Source organism: Lissotriton vulgaris, chromosome 6 (genome assembly GCF_964263255.1).
Source record: "Lissotriton vulgaris chromosome 6, aLisVul1.2, whole genome shotgun sequence".
NCBI classification, from domain to species: Eukaryota; Metazoa; Chordata; class Amphibia; order Caudata; family Salamandridae; genus Lissotriton; species Lissotriton vulgaris.
In genome coordinates this window covers 1,886,505,221-1,886,529,728 of record NC_141694.1, presented here as the reverse complement: position 1 = coordinate 1,886,529,728, position 24,508 = coordinate 1,886,505,221, and the positions used below count along the sequence as shown (strand labels likewise).

At 49.2% G+C, this 24,508-nt stretch overlaps 1 long non-coding RNA gene across 1 annotated transcript in view; it reads left to right on the top strand.

The window, feature by feature from the left end:
- The window catches only part of LOC147709778 (uncharacterized), a 118,951-nt gene extending 95,287 nt beyond the window's left edge, over window positions 1-23,664 (top strand). The window contains exon 3 of the long non-coding RNA XR_015296729.1: window positions 22,103-23,664. This is a non-coding gene — a long non-coding RNA (uncharacterized LOC147709778). The remainder of the gene's footprint in view (window positions 1-22,102) is intronic.
- The last annotated feature ends 844 nt before the right edge of the window (window positions 23,665-24,508 follow it).

The following is a 24,508-nucleotide window of genomic DNA, read 5'->3' as shown; positions in this document are numbered from 1 at the left end:
CCTAGAGGAAATCGCCATTTGAATGGCACCTTTAACCATGCGGTTGGCCCTCTCAACTATGCCATTCCCCTGGGGGTTTGTTAGACGGACCGGAAGGGTCGGCCGAGGATAAGGGGAGAGGTCTCCGGGGAGAGCCGTCTCCAGCGATCGTACAGACAAGTAACTTCCCCCCCACAGACGGACACCACACCAGGATAAGGTTTAACGATACTTTATAAGCAATTCTTTAAGTACGGTAAAATGATACAAGGAGGTCTGGACTCAGGGGTCCCCTCGATTCTGGTCTCTGGATTGGGAAAAGGGGTAGCGGGACAGTCTTGTTACCAATAGATGAAAATAGCTCTCAATCCTCGAGCTCGGCGTTCTAGATGATCGGGCCGCGGCGGAGCCAGCAGGTCCCGGGATGGATGAAGGAAGCGACGGTCCGCGGCGGAGCCAGCAGGTCCCGATGGAGATGGTAGTTACAAACGGTCCGCGGCCACGCCAGCAGGTCCCGACGACGATGAAGGTTTACGAAGGTTGCGGCAGCGCCAGCAGGCAGGACGATAGTTCGCAAGGCAGAGCTACGGCAGCGCCAGTAGCCCGTCAAGGATGAGTTCTTCTCTGCGTCTCTCGACTCCAGGATACAACTCTCTTCCTGCTCTGGAGCTGCCCCAGTTATAGGGCTGGTGCCCTTTGATGTCCGGACCCTCGCACTTGGAGGTCGGGGGGTCCGGGATGAAGGAGTCCAGACACCCAGCAGGGGGGTGGAGCCAGCGCCCGGGGAGGTTGTGGGCGAGCGGTACCTGGCGGGGGAGAGCCATCGACACCTCTTTCTCCCATTGACCTGCCAAGTAGTCCGCTCACCTCCTGGGTGGATGGTGGTGCCGGGATGTCTGAGGCCTGGCCAGGCCCAGGGTTGGGGTCGATCGGGGGCCACGCGGCCTCGTGGTGGAGTGTCCAAGATGGCGCCCAGGCTGGGCGCGCGGGCCGGTAGTGGATCGGGCCCACGAGGTCGATATGTTCAGAGGCAAGGGTCCCGGAGGGGACGGAAAAACGTGAAGTGGTGGTGTGTGACACTTGAGGGACCGGGCTCGGGCCTGGTCGGGCAGAGGGGGAGCGGCCCTTCACGTGGCCTGTCCAACATGCGTCCCCCCCAGCTGAAGGCGGGGAGAGTCACCCATCCTCTTGGGGACTCTCCTCGTCGAGGCGGAAAAAGCGGGACAGGCCATCCGCGTTGGCGTGATCTGGCCCAGGCCGGTGTTCAACAGTGAAGTCCATCCCTTGTAGGGAGATGGACCAACGTAGTAGTTTTGGGTTCTCCCCCCGCATCTGCATCAGCCACTGCAGGGGTCGATGGTCGGTCTACACCCGGAAGTGTGTGCCAAAGAGGTAGGGCCGGAGCTTTTTGAGGGCCCATACCACGGCGAAGGCCTCCCTCTCGATGGTGCTCCAGCGTTGTTCTCGAGGTAGGAGTCGCCTGCTGATGAAGGCCACTGGCTGATCAAGGCCTTCGGTGTTCAATTGAGACAGGACCGCCCCAATGCCGTGGTCGGAGGCATCCGTCTGGACGACAAATTCCCGGCTGTAGTCGGGGGCCTGGAGCACAGGGGCGGAGCACATGGCGGCCTTCAGTTGTTCGAAGGCTGTTTGACAATCTGGGGTCCAGTTGACCTTCTTGGGTTGATTTTTGGACGTGAGTTCTGTGAGGGGCCCCACTATGGTACCATAGTCTTTCACGAACCGTCTGTAATAGCCCGTGAGTCCCAGAAAGGCGCGTACCTCGGTCTGGGTGATGGGGGGCTGCCAGGACTGGATGGCGGCAATCTTGAGCTGCAGAGGGGCCACCAGGCCGCTTCCCACCTGGTGTCCGAGGTAGGTTACGGACCCCTGACCAATTTGGCATTTGCTGGCCTTGATCGTGAGGCCAGCTCGCTGAAGGGCCTGTAGCACCGCTCGGAGGTGGTGGAGGTGGTCGGACCAATGGTGGCTGTACACAGCGATGTCGTCTAGGTAGGCGGCGCTGAATCCTTCGAGCCCGGCCAAGACCTGATTGACGAGCCGCTGAAATGTTGCTGGAGCATTCTTCATGCCGAAGGGCATGACCTTGAAATGATAATGGCCATCAGGAGTGGAAAATGCAGATCGTTCTTGGGCCCGGGGTGTGAGGCCGATCTGCGAGTAGCCCGCCGTCAGGTCGAAAATACTGAGGTAGCGGGCAGCTCCCATGCGGTCGATTAGCTCGTCTGCCCGGGGGATGGGGTGTGCGTCTGTTCTGGTGACCGCATTCAAGCCCCGGTAGTCGACGCAGAACCGGAGTTCCGGTGTGGTGCCGGGAGGGGCTGCTTTGGGGACCAGTACTACTGGGCTGGCCCAGGGGCTGTCTGAGGGCTTAATGACCCCGAGCGTGAGCATTTTGGTTACTTCTTCCTGGATGCAGGCCCGTACCCGATCTGGTACGCGGTAGGCCCGGTGACGGATAGGGGGGCTGTCCCCCGTGTCCACGTCGTGCACACACCAGGAAGTGACACCTGGGGTGAGGGAAAACAGGCCGGCGAACTGCAACAGAAGGTCTCGACATTCTTGGCGTTGTTCCAGGGTGAGGGCCTCCGAGAGTCGGACCCCATCCACGGAGCCATCTTTCTCCCGAGTCCGTAGGAGGTCAGGGAGGGGTTCGGAGTCTTCTTCGGCTCCATTGTCTGTGGCCATCAGGAGGCTGAGTTCTGAACGTACAAAGTGGGGTTTCAGTCTATTAGCGTGGAGGACTCGGAGGGGGTTCCGTGAAGATTCCATGTCGATGAGATAGGTGACAGGACCCTTGCGCTCGACTACTTTGAAGGGCCCCGTCCACTTGTCTTGCAGGGCGCAGGGTTCGGTGGGGGACATCACCCATACCTGTTGTCCGGGTTCAAATTCGATGGAGGAGGCATTTTGGTCATACCACTTTTTCATGTCCTCTTGACTGGCCTCCAAGTTTGCTTTTGCCAGCTCTCTGAACCGTCGGGTCTGGTTGCGGAGGGTTAGGAGGTATTTGAAGACATCTGGAGGGTTCTTTAGAGGGGGCATTTCCCAGCCTTCCTTGACTAGACTGAGAGGCTCCCGTACGGGATGTCCATACAATAATTCAAACGGGCTGAAGCCGAGGGACTTCTGGGGGACCTCTCAATATGCGAAGAGGAGGCACGGCAGCAGCACATCCCACTGGCGACGGAGGGGCTCTTCCAACCCCCCAATCATCCCTTTGAGCGTGCGGTTGAACCGCTCAACGAGTCCGTTTCCTTGAGGGTGATAGGGGGTCGTGAATCGGTAGGTGACCCCACACTGTTGCCAGAGGGACTTCATATATTTGGAAATAAAGTTCGTGCCTCTGTCGCTGACGACTTCTCGGGGGAAGCCCACACGGGAGAAGATCCCCATCAGGGCCCGGCCGTCTACCGGGGCTGTCACAGTTCGCAGGGGAACAGCCTCGGGGTAGCGGGTGGCGTGGTCCACCAGTACCAGGATGAACCGATGTCCTTGTTTTGTACGGGGGTCCAGGGGCCCCACAATGTCTATCCCGACCCTCTCGAACGGGGTGGTGACCACGGGAAATGGTTGCAGGGGGGCTTTTAGTTTGCGGACGCTCTTTCCACTGGCTTGGCACGTGGGGCAAGATCGGCAATGCTGGAGTACATCATTCCTCATTTTGGGCCAGAAGAAGTGGGTCACTAGGCGGCTGTAGGTTTTATCCTGACCCAGGTGTCCAGCCAGGGGGACATCGTGGGCCAGGTTTAGCAAGAAGTCTCTAAAACGGAGGGGCACCACTAGCACTCGGCTGGCCCCCAGCTCCGCGATCCTTTGTTCACTGTATAGCAGATCATTGTCCCAATAGACCCAATGTGTTCCGGAGGTATCCCCTGCGCTCTGGGCGAGGGCTTGTTGGCGGAGTCCCTCGAGGGAGGGACAGGTCTTCTGCTCTTGGCGAAACTGCTCCTGTGTGGGCCCCCCCTCTTGATGCCACTGGTCGAGGCCAGCGAGGTCCGGAGGTTGAGCTGGTTCTGGGGGGACGGCACGGTCGGTGTCTTCGACTGGGGCGACCGGGGGAGGAGGCGCCGGCCATTCGGGTTCCTCCGGTCGGGGATTGGCACGGGCGGCCATGGACCGGGTGGTGACGCACGCCCAGTCCGGGATGCCTAACATCCCCAGGTGTTCTCTTCGTTCTACGGCTGCCCACGGAGAGCTTTCAAGGTCATTTCCCAGGAGGCAGTCTACGGGGGCATCATCCCGGACCGTCACTTTCAACATGCCGGAGACCCCTCCCCATTCGAAAGGGACGCAGGCCATCCGACACAGACTTTCCGAGTTATCGGCTGAACGGACAGGGCAGAGAATGTTTGGTAGGAACTGTTCTGGGGTCACCAGGTGACAGCGGACGGCTGTTACACTGGCCCCGGTGTCACGGAGGGCTTCGGCCTGGCGTCCATTGATGCTCACCCATTGGCTGTACTTCCGGGTGTTAGCGGGTAGGGGGACCCGCGGGACCATGTCTTTCCCCCCTAAGCATGCTAGAGCCATGGCGGCTGGCTCCCATTCTTGATGCTCTTGCTCATATTCTTCCTGCTCCTCGGAGATCTGTTCTTCCCCCGGGGCAGCAGCGGCCACTTGGCGGGGTCTTGGGCTCTGGTACTGTGGGCAATTTGGGTCGTTTGCATAGTGGCCGACTCGTTGGCATCGGTGACACGTGACATTGGCTCTGTATCCCGGTCGCGCCGGGGTGCTGCCCCGGTTGGCCGGGGGGGTGGTGCTGGTAGCGGGGGCGACCGGAGCGTTGTCTCTTCCTCGTCCTTGGCCCCCTCCTCCTCCTCGGGGACGGTGCTGACCGTTGTTGTTCCGGTTCTGTTCATTGGATCCATTTCGGCCCACTCTGGTGATTTCCCACCGGTCAGCCTCGGCTGCGAGCTGCCGTGGATCAGTCAATTTGCTGTCGAGGAGGTGCTGCCGGAGCTCAATAAAGCAATTGTTTGATAGATGCTCCCACACCATGAGATTGAATAGTTGTTCGTAAGTTGTGACATTGCTTCCTTTGATCCAGCCCTCGAAGGCTCGGCTAAAATAGTTCACGTAGTCCACCCAAGTTGTACCCGGGATGCGGGTGCAGTCTCGAAACCTCTGACGGTACATCTCGGGTGTGAGCCCATAGCGGGTGAGGAGGGCAGCTTTCATGTGGTCATAGGAGGTCATCTGATGGTCCGGGAGCTGTAGCAGGGCATCGCGGCCCTCATTGAGGAATCTCTCCCATAGACCGGCTCCCCAGTCTCTTCGATCGATCCGGTGGGCGGTCATAGCGATTTCGTAGGCCTTGAACCATTGCTGGATGTCGTCCTCTCGGAAGTATTCTCGAACGACATCCTTGGGGATGTGTACCTTCTTATCTGTTGTCCCTGGGGTGTGGGGTTGCTCGGGCACCCCTAATTCTTTGTTCTGCTTGCGTAAGTCTATCTCAGCTAATTTGCGCTCGTGTTCATATGCCAGTCTCTTTTCCTCGAGCTCCCTTTGTCTCTGTTTTCCTCTCTTTCTTCTCGGAGACGCAGGTGCTCTAAGCTCAGTTTTTGTTCGGCCAACTTAAGTTCAACATCCATTTTGAGCCGGGCCATTTCTAGTTCATGTAGTCGTGTTCTTTCTCGTTCCTGGATCTCGTCTTGCGAGAGACCCGTTCTTCGCTCCTCGGGGGCCGTGGTGTTTTTTTCTACTGCTGCGATGTTTTGGTCGGTGGTTCCGACGGCCCCGGTTTCTGCCCAGGACTCTAGGGCATGCTTGAAATCGTCTTTGGTACTTAGACCGGTGGTAGCGATACCTAGTTCGATGCAGAATTGTTTTAATTCACGATGGCTGTACTCGTCCAATTTCTCCATCTGAAATTTCTCGGTGGATCCGCTTTCTTTGGTTGTCATCGTGATTTCGTCGTGGGGTGAGCTACTTTCTGTACGATTATGCGGTGATTCGGATCGCGCCGCTGGCCACCAATGTTAGACGGACCGGAAGGGTCGGCCGAGGATAAGGGGAGAGGTCTCCGGGGAGAGCCGTCTCCAGCGATCGTACAGACAAGTAACTTCCCCCCCACAGACGGACACCACACCAGGATAAGGTTTAACGATACTTTATAAGCAATTCTTTAAGTACGGTAAAATGATACAAGGAGGTCTGGACTCAGGGGTCCCCTCGATTCTGGTCTCTGGATTGGGAAAAGGGGTAGCGGGACAGTCTTGTTACCAATAGATGAAAATAGCTCTCAATCCTCGAGCTCGGCGTTCTAGATGATCGGGCCGCGGCGGAGCCAGCAGGTCCCGGGATGGATGAAGGAAGCGACGGTCCGCGGCGGAGCCAGCAGGTCCCGATGGAGATGGTAGTTACAAACGGTCCGCGGCCACGCCAGCAGGTCCCGACGACGATGAAGGTTTACGAAGGTTGCGGCAGCGCCAGCAGGCAGGACGATAGTTCGCAAGGCAGAGCTACGGCAGCGCCAGTAGCCCGTCAAGGATGAGTTCTTCTCTGCGTCTCTCGACTCCAGGATACAACTCTCTTCGTGCTCTGGAGCTGCCCCAGTTATAGGGCTGGTGCCCTTTGATGTCCGGACCCTCGCACTTGGAGGTCGGGGGGTCCGGGATGAAGGAGTCCAGACACCCAGCAGGGGGGTGGAGCCAGCGCCCGGGGAGGTTGTGGGCGAGCGGTACCTGGCGGGGGAGAGCCATCGACACCTCTTTCTCCCATTGACCTGCCAAGTAGTCCGCTCACCTCCTGGGTGGATGGTGGTGCCGAGATGTCTGAGGCCTGGCCAGGCCCAGGGTTGGGGTCGATCGGGGGCCACGCGGCCTCGTGGTGGAGTGTCCAAGATGGCGCCCAGGCTGGGCGCGCGGGCCGGTAGTGGATCGGGCCCACGAGGTCGATATGTTCAGAGGCAAGGGTCCCGGAGGGGACGGAAAAACGTGAAGTGGTGGTGTGTGACACTTGAGGGACCGGGCTCGGGCCTGGTCGGGCAGAGGGGGAGCGGCCCTTCACGTGGCCTGTCCAACAGGGTTGTAAAGTGAGGTCCTTGAGTGTGCAATACCGCACCTTCCCAAGAAATTAGCCATCTCCAGGGAGGTGAGCTGCGTCCTATTATCGGTAATGATCCTTGTGGGAAAACCTTCCTCTCTAAAGATCTCACTCAGCACAGCAATAGTGCTGTTCGTAGTGATCTCCTTCATGAATTTGACTACTAACCACTTGGAAGAGACATCAACCACTACTAACCCAAACCTCATATCTTGACTCAACTGGTAGAACGGGCCAATAAAATCAAGACATATAGTGTGCCATGGACACCCGGGATCTACTATTGAGCCACAACCAGTATGGCTACCCACTTTAAGTCTCTTCTCGCTTTCCAAGCAATCGGTACATCTCTCCACCCACTGAGAAATTTCGGAGTCCATTCCGGGCCACCAAAAATTCTCTCTGACTCTCCTCTTGGTAAGGGACTGCCCTAGGTGACCCTCATGGGCTAACTTAAATAAAGTAAATCGCACTTCTTGTGGAGGAATGAATTTGTCATCCATTAAAATCATGAACCCATCTTTGTCCAAGACAGACAATTGTTCCAGAACCTTTAAATAAGGATGAAGTGCAGGAGATAAGCAACTCTCTCTCCTTGGACCCTTCGCAATCAGGTCTTTGACCTCACACAACACCACATCTTTAGCCATGGATGTATTCCACAAACTCCTACTAATTGCCCCAGCACACATATCTACAACTTCATCCACAGCAGCCACAGAACCCTCTGAGTTGAGAAATTCCACTCCTAACTTGTCCACCCTCTCCCAAGGTAGCGGAAGTCTAGAGAGTCCATCCGCCTGGCAATTCCTCCAACCGGGAATATACTCCACAGTGTACAAGTACTCCTGGATCCTAGCAGCGAGTCTAGCTAACCTGGCAGAACTCTTGCCAGCGCCGCCAGGCGAAAGTATTTTAACTAAGGGTTTGTGATCTGTCAATAATGTGAACTTGAACCCCCACAGGTACATCCTATAATACTCGCAACCCCATGCTGCGGCTAGAGCTTCACGCTCGATTATAGAGTAATTCCTTTCGGCTGTAGTGAGTGTCCTCGAGGCAAACGCTACAGTCTTAAGGACCAGAATCGTGTACTTGAGCCAGAACCGCACCAACACCCACAGCACTCGCGTCCATTGTCAAAACTGACTTGCGGTTGGTGTCGAACGGTGTCAAAATGCCTGCCTCGCAAATTTCCACCTTGATTCTTGTTTATAGGACTCAAAGCAGCGTACATTGAAAGGTTACCACTAACACAATTTCCTATATTGAGAAAGTAGAGAAAGAGTGGGGAAGCACATATTGCACGTTTAATGAGGAAGAGTCGACATTTCAATTGAGTTTGACTATCTCTGTGTCAAAGGGAGTAGTACCCCTTTAAAGAATTTTGGGATGGAAAATCTGAATGTCATTGCACCTCCATTGTTCCTACAAACTACTGGAGATCCACCCATCGAGTGGGATGAATGGATAGACGTTTTTGAGAACTATATCGAGGCACTTGATGGGAAAGATTTCAGCGCAGTTAGGAAAAAAGCCCTCTTGTTAAGTGCATTAGGCAAAGAAGGTCAACATTCTTTTAAATATCTTCCGGTAGCAGTAAACCAAGATGGTAGGGCAATAACCAATGTATACACAGAAGCCAAAGCTCGGATGAAAAACAATACGCAAAAGAAGTAAATATTGTCATGGCGAGGCACAAATATTACTTTTCTTCAGAACTTGCGTGGTTCTTTGAAATGGGTGAGCTTTTTTTCCTTTTCCTCAAAATCTGCGTGGTTCTTTTCACCAGTGGAGTTCTCCTCCCTCTGTGGTTGTTCAGCTCCTTCTGCTCATCGTCGCCATGTGTTGTAAATGAAGCCAGTAGACAGATGTATAGCTTAATAGGTGTTTATTAAGCACCACAGAGAATAGCTGGTGTTCCCATCAGAAAGCAGGGAGCTAACTGACAAGGCAGAACACAGGAGAAGATGACATCAGGGAAAATAGAATGCAGGACTTAAAGAGGTACAGAGAAACATAAGTGCAGAGAATACAACAGAACACTAGACCGAATAGCTGTAGGCTTAACCTCCCCCCAGAAGCCACTCCTCTGGTAGCTGTTCTTATAGGGGTACCTCCACTTGGAGACCGTGACAATGAATCCACCCGGGCTTTGCTTCGGAAAACTAAATAATGGTTTGAACAACAGTGTAAAGGGAATTCCGAGGTTTTATCTCACATTATAATGGTTAGATGTGTGGGATGGGTGGGAAACTGCTCCAACCAGCCTGAAGGTGATTGTATTATTGTTAATTTCGATCAACGGGATATTGCTGGCCGGTTGTTTTGGGACAGTTCTTTGATGGGGAGGGGGGCATCAGGGCTATGCCCCTGCGTTTCTTTTACCCACCAATAAGGGGAATAAAATTAGACCTCTAAGATCCCCTAGTGAGGCATTCCCAATGATGTATTATCAGAATGGAGATTGTCTTTCTCGAAATAAAGAACTAGCGACCCATTCAGATAGGCCGAGCTGGAGACAGGTAACAGTCCCACAGTCATTAGCCTTGCTGACCGTGTATGAAGGAGATGGTTTCGCTTTAAGAAATAGATTTCTCCCACTGTCCCAGCTAGATGTGAATGACTGACTGGAGGCGTCCCATGAGAGCTCCCACGGAGACAGCTAAAATGGCCAGGTTATAGATGTAGACACAACCCCTAAAAGCGAGATTATCAGCGGGAATACAGCGGGCCTTAGAAATAAAAGAGATGATTCAAGCTGGCTTGATTTCTTAAAACAACACAACATAATCGGTCTTCAGGAGACGTGGGATAAGGTGGATAATTTTGGCTGGATGGGTATAAATCATATTGTTCCCCCAGACGCTCTGCTCCGGCAGGCAGAGCTAAGGAGGGCCTTCTAATGCTTTTTTCGCGAAATCTGAAAGGGTCCCTTAGGAGTCTGGAGGCGGGTTCCCAAAATTGCTTGATAGTAGAACTGTTAAGCCGTAACTCCCCCAAAATATTTTTGTTAATTTTATAACTCTGGGGAAAGTGATTTCATAAATCAACATGTATGATACGTGAAATGTTTCCTGGAAGGATATAGGCTGAAGCAAACTACTTTTTATCACATTGTACTTATGGGCAATTTTAACATTCATATTTGTGAATTGAACTGTTCTGTTGATGACCATTTAGGGCCATCTCCTTCTGTGACACCCCACTTTGCGCACACACAACAGGGGGAAGCCATGGAGGACCTTCTGGCTGGTGCAGACCTTTTTGAACCTAGTTTTAATGATCCGATTGATCGGATCCCCAATTTTAAAGCTAGGGAGAGGGACACTGTTATTGACTACATATTTATCTCCCTCCCCCCATTTTAGCTCTGGTAGTGTTTTACAACGCCAGGCTGTCGCCTTTCAGCGACCACAATCCAGTAATACTAGTGCGAGATAAAGATTGTGGTCTTTTGGGAAAAACGAGTTAAGAAAGTGGGAGTTAGTTCTGTGGTAACAATCGATCAGGGGAGGAGGCTTAAATGGGCCAAGGAAACTCCGGAACGTTTTTTATCGAATCTCTGTGACAAGGCCAAAGATAACATTGCAATATGTGTTGATAATACCACTCCAAGGGTTGAAGTCCTTAGAGCCTTTGGAGGCATTTGTGGTTAGGTAGCCTCTGATCTGAATATGACATCCAAACCCAGACGAACTATGAGTGAAAGGTGGTTTGACAGCAACTGCTCACGAGCCCATCGCAATCTGGCTCAAGCCCTGAAAAATATACCTTGAGATAAGGAGCAGGTAGGCCTGCTAAGGAAACAGTATAAGACCTATGTGGAAAAAAGAGATCAAAGAGGAGGCCTGGAATGCACTCTTATCTGTGGAACTTTTAAAGGATAGCTCGAAATTTTGGGCCATTGTTAATAAACCTTTCCTTCCTGGTATAGAGAATGGCAATTTGGAATGTAATATTACAGAGGACCAGTGGCTCTCCCATTTTGAAGTTATCTATGGGCCTAATGTCACTGTGGATTCCCCCTTTAGCATGGAAGTTGATAGGTTTTTACCTCCTGTGGTTTTAAGGAGGAGGATGTAGAAAGGGTGATAATACAGATGTCTAGTAATAAAGCACCTAGCCCTGATTCCGTCCCTGATGATTTGTAGAAAAGTAACCCAAAATTTTGGGCCAAGATATTAACTAATGTTTTTAATGTTTCAAGTGCACAGGGATTGCCTGCCTCATGGTCTTTAACTATGATCATACCAGTTTTTAAAAAGGGCCGGAAAGGGGATCCACGGTGTTATAGACCGATAACTTTAATGAATTCTGCCGTTAAAATCTTAGGCAAAGTGATTCTAGCTGGGTGAATGATAACAAGGTCTTATCCAACCTACAATATGGCTTTAGACAAGGAGGAAGCACTATGGACCAGTGCCTTAACCTACATCTAATAATAGGCAAATATACCATAGCCAAAGAGGGTACCTTGCAGATGGCCTTGGTGGACCTTTCTTCGGCGTTTGATCTGGTTAACAGGTCAAAGCTGTGGTCCATTCTGCTTGATATCGGCATTGACTCCTTGTCTACTTTTTGGCAGATTTACACCGGGATCTCTCAGCAGCAGTTAGGGTCACCCAGGAAGGTAAATGCACTAGGCACTTTAAATTGGGTAGAGGTGTCCGTCAGGGGTGTATATTCGCGCCACTACTTTTTACCCTCAATATTAAAAAATTAGATAAGACTAACCCTGGGCATAATACTACGCTACGCTAATAGAGCATGCAAAGTTTGTGCTAATTCGCACTTCGCAAATTACACGTAGTACAGCACAAAACTGTGCTTAATCAAATAGCATAGCAACTAAATCAACAACATCCTCAGATGCTTTGAAAATGCAATTTTACATGCTTATACGCATATAACCAATTCACAAAAGTGAACTTTTACAATTAAAGTATTAGGCAATGAGAGAGCTGATGATTTTGCCCCCCCCCCAACCTAGGGGGAGGACCAAGCAGATGCCTTGAACACAAAGAGCATAAACAAAAAGCACATTTTGTTGAACTTCAGTGGAGGTCCCATCCTCTTAGGACCACCCCAAGAACAGTTATTGGCAAAAAAAGCAATCCCAACCAAGGCCCTGCAAAGCATTATGGGACGAAATTAGCAGTGGGCAGTGAATATTATAGTATCCAATATCAAAATAATTCTACAAAGAGCTGCAGTTCACCTAGTCGTTACTAGATGTCCCTCAGAGTTTTTAAGCTTTGATGTAGTTTATAATTGATCCTGTTGTATTAATTCTTCTTTTAACATCGCCCATAAGTTTTATTGATCATGTGATTTTATTATATTGTGTATCGTGTACTGTACTTTTAAGATTTTAATTAAGCGAATAAAGTGGTTTGACTGACTGACAGTACAGGCATACTGAACAATCAATTTTTAAAAAAACAGTCTTTAATAACGTGGATTTTTCTTCTTGGAGTCCAGACTTCCTAAAGCTCTGAGAGAGAAAAAGGGTTCACAAAAGTGCATGTGCATTCGATATAATGAATTAATAACCATCATACAAAAGCAGGAGTCTAGAGTTAGTAAAGTCTGCCTGACCCCCAATTGACGAATACGGACCTTAAAAGTGCCAGTGCCTAAAGTGCAAAAGGATCTGAATATTGATTACAAAGATCCAAAATCTGGTTTGGTTCAAACGATCTAAGACAATAATAAGAGCAATAAAAACAATTATATTCAAGACCAGGAAGTGTAGCAGCAAAAGTCTATGCCGTAAGAGTTAAAGGTATGACCCGTCATGCAGTACAATTCCATGTTTAGTACAAAACTAAATTAATAGATAGCTACTTTTACAAAATCATTTAAGAAATATTAAAATACAAAATGGTTACCTCAGTTACATGATCAATGCGTGTCATCTACTAATCCACATTTTACATAGAAATTTTGCATCTGCACAGAGAATTAGCATGCTAGAGTCAGTTTTTAGGACATGCAACGCATCACTGTGACAGCGGGTACCTAGCTGTTTGCAGATAGGAGCTATCCGCCTAGATCTCAAATGGTGGTACCTAGGGCATGCCAAAAGTATGTGACTATCATATGAACTCATACACCCATACAGACACTCAAACACCGCCACTCACCCATTGAATTACTCACACACCTAGGCAGTCATGCAAACAATCAATCACACTCCCATTTACTCACCTATACAGTTATACAAACACCACCTCACTTATTTATACAGATACCAACGCATACTTAGGGGGCATATGTATCAAGCCCTTTTCCCATTCGCAAACGGGCCGATTCTCAGAATCAGCCCGTTTGCGAATGGGAAAAGGCCTTTTGGGATGTATCATCCCAAAAGGGTATAGCGAATTAGAGAATAGTAAAATTTGCGATTCTCTATTTTGCGATTACATTTAATGAATCACAAATTGCGATTCCATAAATGCGATGTAGAAAGCACCTAAGTTGAGCGAATTTGGAATAAGAATTCGCAAATTACCACCAACTGACAGTTGGTGGTAATTTGTGAATTCTTTGAAAAAAGCACTTTTTTGCTTTTTTCAAAGTGCCACACATACATGCCCTAAGGGCATGTAGTGCACCACATGTGCACACACATATTTCAGGGGTGCAACAGGGTGTCCTTTTGACACTCGGGCACCCTCGGAATTGCATTCTCAATTTGCGATTCTCTAATTGCGAATCGCAAATTGAGAATGTCTTCCCATTCATTCCTAGGGGCCTCCTAGTCCATAGGAATGAATGGGAAGGAATTCCTTATTTGCGAATCTCAATTTGCGATTCGCAAATAAGGAATATGTAGGATTCGCAAAATTTTGTGAGAATCCTACATACATTGCATTTTGCGATTCTCTAATTGCGATTCTCCCTCTGACGCTCCCGGCCCCGTAGCGCCTCCCAACACATTCCATAATGGCGACCAGAACTTCACGAAGTAAGTCCGCCCAACCAGGTCTAAGTACCCTGGAAAAATTCTTCCCAAAGGCGAGTAATCAAGCTAGCAAATGCTCGTCAATCACAGAGGCGCACCTCGAGATGGGTCCGGAAAGTGTGTTCCTGGAACAGGGGGATACTGTTTCTATAGACGCTAGCACACCGATCCCACTGGATGCCACCCATTTGTCATTAATGGATAGTATTGATCAGACGATTGAGTCGGTCCTTCAGCAGTTAAGAACTCCCTTGACGCAGAGGGATAGGAACTCCTCCCGGCTATCTGGGATCTCTGACCATCCTACCATTCCGGAAATTAGGGGAATAGACTTGCAAGATGCAGGCCAAGTTGACCTGCTTCCAGACCCGGCAGGCAGTGGCGTGTAACAGCCCCCAAAAAGGAAAAGGTCCAGGAAAGCAAAGAAGGCAAAGAGGGCTAAAATCGATATAACTGAGCTAAATCAGGTTGACAGCACAGACATTTCCGCCTCCCCTGATCTTAATTTGTCTGGGTCCAGGTCGAATCACATGGGTTCTCCAACTACTGCTGCCCCACTTTTGCACTCGGGCCCTTTTATTTTTGGTGGGGCAACTTCTAATAGCACTGACACATTGATTAATTCACTCACAGATATCATGAGGAATTTGCTAAACCCCATCTCAGCTAAATTGGACGCCATAGAGACTAGACTGAAGGCCATGGAAAACAGTCACTTAAGGAAAAGTCCTGGGTCAGTCATAAATGCGATAAATGCCCCTCCAGCCCACCGGGCACCATCAGGGAATAGACCGTTGCTCCCTGCACCGTCTCAGGGCGCCAACACGATACTGCTGAGTACGGACGGTGCGCCTGTTCCCCAGACGCACCCTCTGCTACCTTCAGCACCTAGGCCCCCTGTACCGGCCCCAAGGAGATCTAAGCAACTTCCTGCACCACAAATAGGGGGAGTGGTGAACTCTACCAATGGTCCTACTGATGGTACCACGCCCCCTTTTGACAGGCGCAGGGTGGTTAACCTGCCCCCAGAAGCAGTCCCATACACGGCAATCATGGTGGGAGTACCTGAGTTAACTGGTGATATGAGGGAGCCTCAAGACTCCTTACGCAACAAGGTGATAAGCTGGCTTAGTATTAATAGGCCGCTGCCTCCTAACCTGAAAGGCAAGGTCCTGATGGTCAGGAGGATCCCTTGGATTGGTCTTACCCCAAAGAATAGGGTAGGGGATTGTATTATTATAAGTTTTAAAAGTCCCCACGTTGCTAACTACATCTGCAACTGGCTTGTAAGGCCTGACAAGTCCAAGATCGAACTAGTCCCCCTCTCATACTTCTACCCAAATGTTAGCAATATAGAGGCAGGGGGGGAGAATGGGTGGACTAGAGTAGGCTTCGCGGTAGACGGCTCATGTTACAGACCAAGGCATTACCTACCACCGGCCCAGGTAAATTTCATACATCATAATAGATTTTCCTGCCTAGACCAGGTCGACTGACCACAAACCAAAGTGACATCCTTCAGCCCTGGGAAGATGGCGGATGAGGTGCAAAGTCGGGCGGGAGAGAGTACAGCCCCTGTAACTGAGCATGGTCCGCAGGATAATGCTATAGATGAGGTGCAAAATCGGGTGGGAGTGAGTGTAGCCCCTGTATTTGAACATGGCCCGCAGGATAATGTTAAAGATCGATCACTTAGTATGGGTGACAGTCTGGGTCAACAGGGGCCTCCACCCAACATCGGGACTGACCATATTCTGCAACCGGGGGTGGCGGAGTTGGCTGGTCCATCCGCCATCGCGGAGTGCATTACTGTTTTGCCAGGAATCCATCCACCCACAGGCTGTGCGGCACCTCCTATTGTAGGCCAAGGCCCTCCACCAACAGATCAGGGCCTGAGAATTGTCTCATGGAATGTGGCAGGGATTGCAAATAAGGAAGGCACACCGGAGTGGGACCATCTGGTGGGTAGTAGCGACATTCTCCTTCTCCAGGAAACATGGGCGAGGGACACCCAAGCTAGGAGAGGGTTTGAAGTATTTGAAATCCCTGCCAGATGGGGTGGGAGGGGGAGGCCGTCAGGTGGCTTGGCAATCTGGATCGCGAGTCACACTGGGTGCCAGGCGGAACAGGTGCACACGTTCTCGCAGGACATCCAGTGCGTTCGGCTCACATGGCCTGGTAAACCATCATGGGCCATTGTGAATGTCTACTTGCGACCTGTTGCCGCGCCAAATGAGTCACCAACCCTAAACGACTTGTCCTCCTTCCTGGGGCAACTCCCGGGAGATCTCAAGGTGGTGCTTGGAGGAGACTTCAACTGCCACTTTGAACCTCTCGAGGGCTTATTGGAGGGTGCCCTCACGGCCGAGGATGACTACTGGGGGGTTCCACCCTCGTCTTCCCCTCATCCCAAAGTCTGGTCCCCCCTTGCAATACAACTTATGTCCCTTACCCTGAACTACGCACTGAGGGCTTGTAATGGGCGTACCCCGTCCGATACCCCCTCAGTGTGTACTTTCAATAGGAGGGGACATGAGTCGAGGATAGATTATATCATGTTAGATATTACACTCTGGCCCAAAGTCCTCGACTTTAGGGTAATAAGCAGGTCAGATAGTGACCACAATGCCCTTTGTTTAAACATCCAGTGGCCCCTGCACTTAGCGGGTACATTGGTAGAAAGTCCGGGGGGAGACGCAGGGGAACTGGTCCTTACAACTAACAGGCGCCGGGTTAAGTGGGGTAAGCTTGTGAGCTCAGAAGAGGCAATCAGTAAGCTATACGAGTTGGCACTCCCAAGGCTTATGGAGGTGGACGCACTTCTAAATGCACCAAGAACCCCAGAATACAATGTGAAACTGGGTGGCATCCACCAGGATCTTGTCAGCGATTTGGCTGAGGTATTTCACCCGGTGGTGAAAAAGACCCATGTTCCCACCTGGTATACCTCCTCCTGCAGGGCAGCAAAGTCTGAACTTATTGCTGCAATAAAAGAGGGGTCTAATAAGGCCAAGGTATGTGACCTTAGGAAACACTACAAAGCAGTGATGGCGACTGCTAGGACCGAGTGGGACTGGAATCACTGGCAAGATCTTCATGATGCCCTAAAAGTCAGGGACTCCCGTAAATTTTGGGCCCTTGTCAATAATGGGACAGGGGAACTTAAAAAAGCAGTGGAACCCAACATTGCCCCCGAGGTTTGGGAGGCCCATTTTGGGGCGCTTTACCAAGACACTAACTCCTGCCCTGATATAGCCCTCTTAGTGCCCTGCGGCGCACAGGACCATGACTTGGAACTATCCCTGGGGGAAGTGGAGGCAGCCCTGAAGCATTTATCATTGGGGAAGGCGCCAGGTCTGGATAGGCTACCTGGGGATCTGTTTAGGCATCACTTGGACATCTGGGGCCCATACCTTCTCATTCTTTTCAATGCCATTCTAGGAGGTATGTCAATCCCCGGGTCGTGGCTGGGGGCAGAGATTGTTCCGATCCATAAGAAGGGGTCTACTCTGCTCCCCGCGAACTACAGGCCCATTAGCCTAATAGATGTACCCCAAAAGCTTTTTGCACGCCTTATCCTTAATCACCTCCTGGACTGGGTGGAGGACAACGACATCATGAGCCCCCTCCAGGCTGGCTTCAGAAAGAACACGTCGACCATGGACCAGATCTTCCGCCTTCTCCTTCTATATTGGAAGACTGTAACTCTAGAGGGAGGAAGACTGTACATGGTCTTCGTGGATCTGAGGTCAGCCTTTGACCTAGTCCCTAGAGGGAAACTATGGGAGGTTCTGCAGAAGCTAGGAGTACCCCCCACCTCCTTAGTATTATCATCAGGTTGCATGAGAACAACTATGCACAAGTGAGGTGTGGGAGGGATGGTAAGCTTTCGGGCAAATTTCCGGTCCGCCGAGGAGTCAGACAGGGCTGTGTCTTGGCGCCGACCCTGTTCTGTCTTTTCATTAACAGTGTCATTCAACATCTTGACACTGTTAAGGACAATGATGCCCCGCTTTTGGCAGGCAGGAGGGTCCCGGCAATTATGTTTGCTGACGATACCCTCCTGCTTTCCAAATCCCCCATGGGAATCCAGAGGATTGTGAATGGTTTTGGCCTTTTTTGTCATCAACATGGGCTGGAGGTGAACACTGAAAAAACTAAGTTCATGATCTTCAATCCTCCTACCAAAACCAGACCCAATCCAAAACTCGGGGAAGTTAGTCTTGAGAGGGTCTCGACCTTTATATATCTGGGGGTAACATTACAAGAAAACTTAGCTTGGGACTGTCAGATAGCGAGGTCAAGGCTGAAACTATCCCAGCTATCGGGCGCACTCTTGAAGGTAGCAAACAAGTCCACCTTTAAGCCTGTAAGCCCGGCCCTGGAAACATATAGATCCCAAGCGAAGGCAGCAGCCATGTATGGCAGCGAGTTGTGGGGTCACAAAGCAGGGAAGGCACTGGCAGCGGTGGAAAATAATTTTTTGAGACGCTTACTCGCTCTCCCGCAAGGTACGCCACTCCTCCCCCTACGACTAGACTTGGGTTTACACTCCATTGCCGAAGACCTCCTGTCGAAACCCGTGAAGTTTTGGCACCGGATATGGACTACCGAGGAACTGTACCATTACAGACAGGACCTTGTTCATGTATTGAGGCTGAATGGTAGCAACAAAATTCCCTGGCTGGCTTTTATCAAGACGGAGTTGCACAGTTTGAACTTGCCAGACCTATGGGATGATCCAGCTCAGGGCTGTCAAAGGATTACGCGCAAAACTCTCACCCAGCTCTATAAAAACAAAAATCTGGCTGACATGGATAATGCTCACAACAGCGGCACCTTGACGGGACGTTTTATGGAATCCAAAAATTCTTATCTTTTCGAACCTTTTATGGATTTTATCTTTCCTCTTTTGGCGAGGAAATTGTTCCTGCAATGGAGGTTTGGTACACTTCCCACCAAAGTATTCACCCATAAATGGTCCACAGGGGGTGACAAACTTTGCCCTTGTTGCAAAACCCAGGACGAAGATGATTTACACATAATGTTTGTTTGCCATGCCTACCAGAGTCCCAGGAAGCGCTGGATAGCACCCCTGTGCCGAAACCTGGGTTTTAGGGAGTACTTACAGGCATACAGGGTTATGAAAACTAACACCCTGGGCCATATTGTCTTTGCTGTCTCAAAATTCTTAATGGCAGTATGGATAATAAGGAAGAAAATGTCCCCCTGAACTGGTACCATGTATTCCTTACCCCATGCAGATCTAGTAGATCTTTTTATATGTAAATACTGTGTTATATATGTACTGTATTTTATTGTATCTTTTATGGCCCATGTGGCCGAAATAAAGAATTTTTGGAATTGGAATTGGAATTGGAATAAGAATTCGCAAATTACCACCAACTGACAGTTGGTGGTAATTTGTGAATTCTTTGAAAAAAGCACTTTTTTGCTTTTTTCAAAGTGCCACACATACATGCCCTAAGGGCATGTAGTGCACCACATGTGCACACACATATTTCAGGGGTGCAACAGGGTGTCCTTTTGACACTCGGGCACCCTCGGAATTGCATTCTCAATTTGCGATTCTCTAATTGCGAATCGCAAATTGAGAATGTCTTCCCATTCATTCCTAGGGGCCTCCTAGTCCATAGGAATGAATGGGAAGGAATTCCTTATTTGCGAATCTCAATTTGCGATTCGCAAATAAGGAATATGTAGGATTCGCTAAATTTTGTGAGAATCCTACATACATTGCATTTTGCGATTCTCTAATTGCGATTCTCTAAAAATCACAATTTGAGAATCGCAAAATGCATTTTTGATACTTATGGACTTTACTCTCTTATACAATCACTGGCATAGGCACACAATCATCCATACATCCACACTCACAATCACTCACTCTCACACATAGTAGCTTATATATTCCAACACTCACATATACTGCCTTTCACATACGTAGTTACTCACATATGTACTACTGAGACATCTATTCACTCTCCAACACAGCCATACACACACTCACCTACCCATATAGCCCCTCGTACTTGCACTCTTGAACCCATACACCCAGTGAATCACCCACTCACACATCCATGCAGGGAGTCATACACACACCTCCCATCCACGCAGACACTCAGGCACCCTTACAGGTACTCAGACAACCAATCAATAACCCATATAGACACTCATGTAGCTACTCACCAACCCACACAGCCGCTTACACACCAACTGACAGACTAATACAGATTTTCACACAGATTAGTCTCCCATACATTCAGTAAAACACGTTTAATCACTCACTTATACAGTCAGTCACACACCTACTAAATCATCCATTCAGACACTCATACACCCACTCATTTTTAAATACACTTTGGCGTATATATATATATATATATATATATATATATATATATATATATATATATATATAAATTGAAAGAGTGAAGCTACAAAAACAGAGGAGCTTATTAAATGGAATCACTCATGTTTGTTAAAAGGGCCCTCACTCACCAACCTAGTTGGTGACATGCTTCATCATTGGGCCCCAGCAGAGAGACCGAGTGCCTCTCCAGTGTGCTTCGACGCCTGATTACAGCGGAGCAGGTTTTTTGGGGTGACAAGTGCTGGTGCATAAGGTGAGATTAAAATGGCTTACTGCTTCCCAAGAACATTTTAATTAGGTAGAGAATAAAGCAGGGTTAGAAAATGTTAAGGTGGGTGCTGTGATTGAGTAAATTGCTCATGTGCATCCAAGGTTTAGAAGGTCAGGTCTACATGTTTCAGCCTTTGAATGGTAATTGCCAGGCATTCGTCAGGACCGGAGACCATGGCGGTGTTCACATGCTAAGGCACACCCTGAACTATGGTCTACAAATGGGACCGTATTACTCATGGTTCCACGTTATTTGTCATCCAGATATGGCCAGATAATTTTTCCTATCCTTTACCATAGGGAGATCACCACCCGAGCTGAGGATTCTCCCTATGGTAAATTATAAGTAAAGGAAGAAAACGTAACTAATTCTTATCCACTCCTTCTTTGGTGCAGCTCCTGTTTTCTGATCCGAAAGGCCTCTGATGTCTTGGGAATATTCAAATTCCATCAAAAACTAAAAACCTACCTGTTTAAACTCTATCTTGACCTGCAACCCCAGCTCACTGACTCTTTCCTTTTCTCCTTTCCTAGTCCCCCCCCCCCAACTGATTTTGCTTCCATCTCTTCCTCTCCAACTTAACGCCCTTTCAGCCTGGGTGTTTCTGCAATTTCAATGATGCTGAATTTGGGATCAGTTTTAACATATTTGTCCCTCTTACGTTATTGTAATGAGATTCCTTTCACCTCGAGGTCTGAGGTCCAGATGCACAGCTGTTGATCCTTATGTAAAGCGCACTGATGCCTATTTTAATTAGAGTTGCACTATATAAAATTTTGAAATGAATGAATAAATAAATATCGGTAACCTCCATCATACAAGTACTTCCTTATCATTGCTCTTGTGAGTGAGGGAGATGAGGATGGGGGGGGGTGATGTACCACTGCCATGGTTTTTACCAACAAGCATATATGCATTTGAAGAGAGAGTGCAGAATATGTAAACCTGCTTCCAGCCAGTGGGAATAGAAAGGATGTCAGCAGGTTTGCTGCCCCCCTGATCCATCCCTCTCCAGGTGCACTCCCTCCTATTCTTGGGCATGAACAGGATGCCTGGGTGGGACTGAGGCCCTGCAGACTCTTCTTTACTCAAGGCCAACACTCACTTGGATCTGGGACATGTTTATGAGACAGATGTGTGCCTTCCAAAGGCCCTCTCTTACTGCTGACTCTACATGGGAATGATTTACACCAGCGGTGCATTCAGTATAAAATGGCGCTTGATCAATCCCCTCTACAGTTTTCTGAAGTCATGTTTTACTCTCTCAAGCATTGGTTTTTATAAACTCTAGTGCATATACATTGTGGGAGCGAACAGTAGGTAGATGAAGATAGTTGTTATAATGGAGGGTTGTTAGCTTGTCTATATCTTTACAGCTTCATAATTGTATTGATTTTATTCTTCATTTGCTCCTTAGCTCTTTAATGTCACTGGAGGCGCCGGACAGACCTTGCTCTTCTGTGACCGGCATCAAGAATCCTTGCCAGAGTCCACTGCATGAAGGACCCTTCGATGAGGGAAGGATGTGCTTCGCTGACACCTCTGCATCTTGCTGATCATACCGCGTTAGACAGAATATTAGACAGCCCTTTGTGAGCCCAAAGCATTCAGTAACTCATTGTACATTGCATGTTACTTGTGGCAGACAGACACTTGTGTCTGGATAAGGTCTACCCCTGGACTTCTGAAGATAGATTTGCATAGCCCATCTCTGACAATACCTTCTAGCTTGCTCAGCGGTGGGGCGCTGTTTAGGGATCATACGGAGACCGATGCAAATCATGAGTGTCTGATAAGAGTATTTGTTGAGCCAGACACAAAGCCTGATTTACTTTTGACAATACCAGCGGCCCTTCTTGACCCTGTCCCTTGGATGAGGGCAGAGCTTCTATTGACACTGTCCCTTGGATGAGGGCAGGGCTCCCCTTGACACTGACCCTTGGATGAGGGCAGAGCTCCCCTTAGGTTCCCCTGGACACTGTCCCTTGGATGAGGGCAGAGCTCCCCTTGACACTGTCCCTTGCATGAGGGCAGAGGATCTCCTTGACACTGTCCCTTGGATGAGGGCAGAATATCCCCTTGACACTGTCCCTTGGATGAGGGCAGAGCTCCCCTTGACACTGTCCCTTGCATGAGGGCAGAATATCCCCTTGACACTGTCCCTTGGATGAGGGCAGAGCTCCCCTTGACACTGTCCCTTGGATGAGGATAGAGATCCCCTTGACACTGTCCCTTGGATGAGGGCAGAGCTCCCCTTGAGTTCCCCTGGACACTGTCCCTTGGATGAGGGCAGAGCTCCCCTTGACATTGTCCCTTGCATGAGGGCAGAGGATCTCCTTGACACTGTCCCTTGGATGAGGGCAGAATATCCCCTTGACACTGTCCCTTGGATGAGGGCAGAGCTCCCCTTGACACTGTCCCTTGGATGAGGATAGAGCTCCCCTTGACACTGTCCCTTGGATGAGGGCAGAGCTCCCCTTGAGTTCCCCTGGACACTGTCCCTTGGATGAGGGCAGAGCTCCCCTTGACACTGTCCCTTGCATGAGGGCAGAGGATCTCCTTGACACTGTCCCTTGGATTAGAGCAGAATATCCCCTTGACACTGTCCCTTGGATGAGGGCAGAGCTCCCCTTGACACTGTCCCTTGGATAAGGGCAGAGGATCCCATTGACACTGTCCCTTGGATGAGGGCAGAGAATCCCCTTGACACTGTCCCTTGGATGAGGGCAGAGGATCCCCTTGACACTGTCCCTAGGATGAGGGCAGAGCTCCCCTTGACACTGTAGCTTGGATGAGGGCAGGAGCTGATTTAGATCCAGGTGTTGTGTTACTTTGCCTTCTGTCTGTCTTCCATCTGTATCCTTGTCTTGTACACTGTGTTACTGTTTCAGAGAAAAGGAAGAATGCCTTGCTTGTAGTTCTGTAATTGATTAAACCAATGTTGAAACTTCAAATACGCAATAAAATCATAATGCTTTACCATAGTGGGGTGTCATTCTTATTTGCACTACACAGAGATTTTATTACTGTACATCACACTAAAGTAAACAGTGAGGTTTTAATGGACAAACCCTGTGGGAGCCAAACACCTTTACTTTATTGTTTGCTCTGGTTCATTTGCCCATCAATGTGAGTAAATACAAAATGTATGCCACAATTTAAAAGTATAAAATCTTGATAATATACTTCGGCTAAAGAAATTATTTTGTTTCATAAATGCTAAAAAAAATACATTAGAATCACAGAAATCATATCATTCACGACATTAAAAATAAACTCCATAAAAATATCTACACCCTTTGCATTCAATCTAACATCAGGACTTGATTAATTTTAAGCTTATACCTCATGCCTTCTGCAAAAAGCTGGATACAGCAAACAGTATCCAAGTATTGGTATCTGTTTTGAATGTCATCAACACCAGCTTTATTTTTCTGAGTTCACACCATGAATGTATATTAACAACATTAAAAAATATCTCAATAAAAATGCAATACTAGACAAAACGTTGTAAAATGATTCATTTAAAACCTCAATTGGATATTAGAAATGACAAAAATAGGGTGGAAAAAAGTAAAAAAGAATCAAAGGGACTGATTTGGATCTTGGCAGATGGGATACTCCATCACATAGGTGACGGACATGCCGTCCGCTATATATGAATCCCCTAATACCTTATGGCATTTAGATTTCGACATCCACTGAAATCTGAATCAGGCCCTAAGTAGTCAGACAGCTTGCAAACCAAATCAAGTTGACTGTTCTGGTTGGTTAAATAAATCTCAAACTGTCTACCAAAGCCTCATTTTTGGATCTGGGGAGT